The 6,714-nt window shown below is 42.9% G+C and overlaps 1 pseudogene; it reads left to right on the top strand.

Annotated features, from left to right (window-relative positions):
- Positions 1–5,587: 5,587 nt before the first annotated feature.
- Positions 5,588–6,477, top strand: LOC125345780 (annotated as a pseudogene).
- The last annotated feature ends 237 nt before the right edge of the window (positions 6,478–6,714 follow it).

The raw sequence follows: 6,714 nt of genomic DNA on the forward strand, positions 1-6,714 counted from the left end.
ATAATATCTCTAGCTAATGAATATGCATTTTAGTTTAAAAGCTCCAGCTAATATACTTTAATCCCAAAGAGGTTTTCTTCAACTCTATTTAACAAGTCCTAATTCTCCCAGCTCCCCCCTCTGGTGACTCTATGCTTCTCTGGTTTAATTCTCTTGACATTTTTTTCCCCTTTAGTTTGACTACAATGAAATTTCCCCCACTCTCTCCTTTCTGTCTACCATTGTCCATTTAGACAACCATCTGGAGATGTCTCGTTTTCTCTGCTGACCTCTTAATCTATTTCTTAAACAGCCTACAGATATGTAAGTTGGACCAATTCCAAATGGTTTTTAGAGCAGCAAGAGGGAGTTTTATACTGACTGGCAAAAGACAACTTTACTATTTGTTTATGGCAAGGGTCAGAAGGTTAGCTCTCAGAGCACCAATCCACCCCTCTGAAAGTGGTTTCCTACTCAGGCCACCCAGAGATGCAGAGTTTCTGAAATATTTGGGAGGTGGATATTCATTGGTTAGCTTTATTATTGTGTCTGACTTTATAGGATATGGTCACTCTGTATCTCTGGTTCGAACTGATGGCTGGACATTCCAGTCCCATCTAATGTATGAGGGAGCCAGAGCTTAGCTCTGGTTTTCTTTCTGTTGTTGTTGTTGTTTGTTTGTTTACTTTTGGTGCCTGTCCTGGGGTTTGAACTTAGGTCCGGGACACTGTCCCTAAGCTCTTTTGTTTGAGGCTAACACTACCACTTGAGCCACAGCCCCATTTTCAGCTTTTTGGTGGTTAATTGGAGATAAAGTGTCATGGATTTTCCTGCCCAGGCTGGCTTCAAACCACAATCCTCAGATTTCAGCCTGTTCTTGAGTAGCTAGGATTACAGATATGAGCCACCAGCATACAGCTGCTCCAGCGTTCTATACAATCTCTCCCAATCTCTCTCCTTCCAAGTGATTCAGTTAAGGGATTGCTGTTCATCAGGAAGGCAAAGTAGCATGCAAAAAAATGAAGGGATAGTCAGGTGCTGGTGGCTCACACCTGTAATCCTAGCTACTCAGGAGGCTGAGATCTGAGGACTGCAGTTCAAAGTCATTCTGGGCAGGAAAGTCCAGGAGACTCTTATCTCCAATTAACCACCATAAAAATGGAAGTGGAGCTGAGGTTCCAGTGATAGAGCACTAGCCTTCAGCAAAAGAGCTCAGGGACAGTGCCCAGGCTCTGAGATCAAGCCCCACAACTGACACACACACACACACACACACACACACACACACACACACACACACACACACACGAAAGGATGGCACCTGGGGTCTGGCCTAGATCAGAAGAACCCAGGGCAATTCCTGTTCTCCTTATGCAGTTCAGGACCTGGAGCTTGTCGTGGAATGGCCCTTGTCACAAGTGGTCCCATCAGATATGACGCAAGTTCTGATAAGAGTTTGGCTGATGGCCAGTATGTTCATCCTATTCATGAAATCAAAAATTTAAATTAAAAAATCTAGAATAGAGCCTTGTGCTCATGGCTCATGCTTGCAATCTTAGCTATTCAAGAAGCTGAGATCTGAGGATCATGGTTTAAAGCCAGACTGGGTAGAAAAGTCTGTGAAACCTTTATCTCCAACTAACCATCAGAAAACTGAAAGTAGAGCTGTGGCTTAAAGTGGAAGAGCCTTAAGCAGAAAAGATCAGACACAGTGCTCAGGCCCTGAGTTCAAATCCATTAACTGACTAACAGGAAAAAAAAAAAAAAAACTAGATCAGAGCAAGGTGCCTGTGATTCAGGCCTGTAATCCTAGCTACTCAGGAGGCTGAGATCAAGATTCAAAGCCAGCCCAGGCAGGAAAGTCCATGAAACATCTCTACCCATCACCACCATCAAAAATAAAAATAAAAATAGAAGTACAGCTGTGGCTCAAGTGGTAGAGAAGTAGCATTGGGGGAAAAACTAAGGGAAAGTACCCAGGCCCTGAGTTCAAGTTCTAGTACCGGCATGCACACACACACACACACACACACACACACACACACAAAATCTAGATTAGAAATGCCATATTCTCAACTTAAAATGATTTTGTTGCTTTATTAAAAGTACTTTATATCACTTACCAAACAAAATTTACATGGAACATGAAAACAGATGGCTACTTCCCCAGTTCTAAGATGGGGTCTCAATTAAATTGTGCTTATTTCAACACTATGTGTGTAATAGAACCAGCTAGAAAATCCGTCAGTGTGTTGCTAGAGTTGTGGGGGAGGTGGGGCCCTGTTCATCAAGGCTCTAAGAACACTGGTAATGTGGCAAAAGCAGGCTTCATTTCCCTTTGTAATTACAACTGTAAAAGAATGTCTCCAAACCCAAATTACTATTGAGGACTAGATAAGACAATTTTCAGTCCTACCTCAGTGAGTGACAGCTTCATCCAAGTTTAATTGAGCAGCAGTCAATATCTCTTTGTTGCCAATGTGGTTATGCTGGCGGGAGTGTGGTGGTCTTGTGTTGGCCTGGCTAGCGCCTCATCTGGTGCTGTTATTTGCCGGGACAGGCTGGGCTGGTGCCCCTGGGAGCACCACTGCTCTGTGAATGGTCACAAAATGTACCACATCCCAGTGCCTGCGCCACCTGCCATCCATTATAAGCAGCAAGAACTCTATCTATGCTCCCCATTACACTGATACAAACAGATTGAAGGATTTTTCTTTCACTGCAAACTCTGACTCTGACCATTAAATTTAATCAATATTAGCATATGACATGGCTAGACAGTTGTTGGCCTTCACACACACTATAAAATGCTGTCAATTATCCCCTACATTTTCTTTCTCTTCTTATTTCTTTGTACAGAGATAAATGAGTGTAGAACAAGGGACAGCAGCTGTTTTGTTTTAACTTTAAAATTCTGTTCCTACTGCTGCTTAAAAATATTAGACTCAGAACAGGTGCAGGTGGTGCACACCTGTAATCCTAGCTACTCAGGAAGCTGAGATCTGAGGATCGAAGGTTTGAAGCCAGCCTGTGCAGAAAAATCCATGAGACTCTTATCTCCCACAAACTACTTTAAAAAGTCAGAAGTGGCAGTGTGGCTCAAGTGGTAGAGAACTAACCTTGAGCAAAAGAAACTCAAGGACAGCACCCAGGCCCAGAATTCAAGCCCCAGGACTGGCCAAAAAAAAAAAAAAGCCAAACAATAGATAGATGATAGATAGATAGAGATATCAGACTCAGTCTACTAGATGTAGAGTCAAAACGTATATGTATATATTATTTAAATAAAATCGAATCTCCTGTGTTGAGGTGTTCACTATTGATCTCCTTGGACCCCAGCTCTATATTAGGCAGTAGGGCAAGTGACTTAGCCATGCCACAGCTCGGTGTCTTCATCTCTCTTATTGTGCTCTCCCCTTATAGGGGGTTGGAAGAATCAGAAAAGATACACAGGGCAGAGCCTGATATGTCATAAATGCTCTAGTTTGTGTGTGCTACTGTTATTGTATATTTTCCACTTATTAAAATTCATAGGACCGAAGGGTGCCTTAAGTGATAGGGTGCCAGCTGTGATTTAAAACACAACAATAACAACAACAACAACAACAACAAACCAACTCTTTCCAACTTCAGTGACTCATGCTTGTAACCCTAGCTGCTTCAAAAGCACAGGTAGGAAGATTGTCGTCTGAAGTTTTTACCTAAGGCAAAAAACTCGAGGCCCTATCTAAAAACTAACTAAAGCAAACAAGAGGTGGTGTGTGTGTGTGTGTGTGTGCGTGCGTGCGTGTGTGTCTGTGTGTGTGTAAATCATTCATGCTAGGCCATAAGTTCAATCCCCAATACCAATATAAAAAAAAAAAAAAACCTAACTAAACAAAACAAAAGCTACTTTTAAAGCTGGGCACTAGAGGGTCACTCCTGTAATCCTAACTACTCAGCAGGATGAGATGTGAGGATCATGATTCCAGTCTGGGCAGGAAAGTCTGAGAGACTCTTATGTCCAATTAACCAGCAAAAGCCAAGAGCTGTGGCTTAAGTAGTAGAACTCCTTGAGTGAATTCAGGCTCTGAATTCATCCCAGTACCTGCACAAAATTTAAAAACATACACAACAAATTAAAATCACACTTCGTGAAATAGCCCTTATCACAGCTAGTCTAAATTGTTGTATCACTTTCTGGATGGTTCCCTGGAAATACCACCAGGAAAGTCATTTTTGTTGTTGGATCTATTGGCTTGCATAAGAAGGTAAGCTCCTAATGGGCAGGGATCATCCAGTTGGCACCCATAGATGCTCTTTTGTGGGATCTGAATTGACAGTTTGCTTCCTTTCCCTCCAGTCTCTTCTGTGCAGTGTTTGGCCTGGTTCAAGAGAAATTTACAACCAAGAATTTCTCCTGTGCATCTTATGTTCTATTAGTGCTGTCTAACCATTCCTGCATTGAGTCATTGTCACTAAGACTGAAATTTAATTGTGCAGAGTCTGACAGATCATTTAAAGCTTGTTAGTTGCTGAAGAAGCACATTTATGATGTGAAAGGAAATAAAAACCTTTGCCTTTTGTCAAGTTTTGCATCCTATCTGAAGCGTTTTAACTAAAAACTGTTAGAAGCTCCAGGTACCAGTGGTGCACACCTGTAATCCTGGCTAATCAGGAAGCTGAGATCTGAGAATCAAAGTTTGAAGCCAGGCTGGGCAGAAAAGTCCATGACACTCTTATCTCCAATTGACCAGCAAAACATCTGGAAGTGGAGCTGTGAATCAAATAATACAATGCTTTCTTTCAGTGAAAAAGCCAAGGGATAGTTTCTAGGCTGATTTCAAGCCCTGGTATCAGCAAAAAATAAAAAATAAACACTTAGAAAAAGAATTTAAATTTTGGACTTTCTTCCTGTTGATGTAGGAACTATCTCAGGCATGACAATGAGACATGCCCAGCTGCCTTCAGGGGTGAGAAAGACTCCAACTCCATTATCAGTTCTAGATGCCTCATTTCCATCAGCATTCACACTACCTACCACCTCATCTCTCCTTCACCTCAATGGAGTGGTAAGTGGTACTGACTTGCCCTCAGGTCACCCATGCCACTGGCATGCATCCTGGGTCATGAAGACCTCAGAGGATGATATGGCCTGAGCTGTTTATATGTGGTAAAGGAATCAGAGACTATGTGGTGTGAGTCATTTTGTTGACAGAGCTATCTTCCCATACTACAATCAGATGCAGCAGAATGCTTTGTTCCCCCAAGTGCTTCAGTTCTGCAGCCTCTGTATGGTAAGAAGCCTGTTAGAATCTTAGGGCTAGATCTGATAGTGCATGCCTGTAATACCAGCTAGGCAGGAGGGGGAGAGATGGGAGGGTTTTAGTTCAGTGTCAGACCTGGAGTGGGAGGTAGAGAGTGAACAAGTTAGGCTTGGTGGTTCACATCTATAATCCCAAATACACCAGAGGCAAAGGTAATAGAATCGCAAATCAAGGCTGATCCTAGGCAAAAACATGAGACTCTATCTAAACAATTAAAAGTAAAAAGGGGCATGGTTCAAATGGTAGAGCACATGCTTAGCAAGCACAGGCCTTAAATTCAAATTCCAGTACTGTGCGTCGCGCGCCGCCGTCATGGCAGCGGAGGAGAAGGATCCCCTGAGCTATTTTGCGGCCTACGGGAGCAGCAGCTCGGAGTCCTCGGGCGAGGAGGATCAGAGCGAGCCAGAGGAGACGAGTCGCAAGACCTCGGATCCGGCGAAGTCCGCGGGCGGCGGTGGGAACCGGGTGGAGAAGCGGCTGCCGGGGCCCGAGGAGCTGTTCGGGTGCATGACCCGCCCCGCTCAAGAAGCAGATCGACTGGGAGAGGCGCGTGGTGAAGGCGCCCGAGGAGCCTCCAAAGGAATTCAAAGTATGGAAATCAAACTATGTACCTCCTCCGGAAACCTACACTGCAGAGAAGAAAGCCCCGCCTTCAGAGTTGGATATGGCAATAAAATGGTCCAACATATATGAGGACAATGGTGATGATGCCCCACAGAATGCTAAGAAAGCTAGGCTTCTCCCGGAAGGGGAGGAGACGGTGGAATCAGATGATGAAAAAGATGAACACACTGCTAAAAAGCGCAAAGTAGAAGCAGGAGAACCAACAAAGAAGAAAAAGTAGAAAACGTGACAAGAATTTCTGGACTGCTGAACTTGTTGACATGTGTTGTTGAACAGATTAAAGTGGGATTGTGGATTATGACAAATATTTCTGAAAGTAATGAATATGTATTGCCCCAGAACTTTCCACTGTAGAATTCTTTTGTTCTGTTTTAATTTAAAACCATTCGTATTTCAAACTCCAATGGTGACCTGTGATTGTGAAATGGACTGGACTTGGAAGCATTCTTGTTATGTATCACAGAATCAGTGACATGCTTTGAAAGTTTTGTCACATATTGCTCTGCCTGTGTTCTATGAACCTTTTATAAAGGAATATATTTTTAAAGTAAATATATTGTACTGTGAACTCGTGGGTGCTTTTCATCAGTGTTTGTACAGTGTAAATAGATCATGGAAATAAAATTACTTATTCAGTAAAAAACAAAAACAAAAACAAATTCCAGTACTAAGAAAAAAGGAGAAAAGCAGGCAGGCAAAGAAGGAAAGAAGGAAGGCAGGCGAGTATGGGAAGAAGGAAGGAAGGATGGCAGAATCTCAGGCTATGCTAGAACTGGAAGTGGAATCTGCATTCCATCAAGACCCC

The sequence above is a fragment of the Perognathus longimembris genome, chromosome 2, assembly GCF_023159225.1.
Source record: "Perognathus longimembris pacificus isolate PPM17 chromosome 2, ASM2315922v1, whole genome shotgun sequence".
NCBI classification, from domain to species: Eukaryota; Metazoa; Chordata; class Mammalia; order Rodentia; family Heteromyidae; genus Perognathus; species Perognathus longimembris.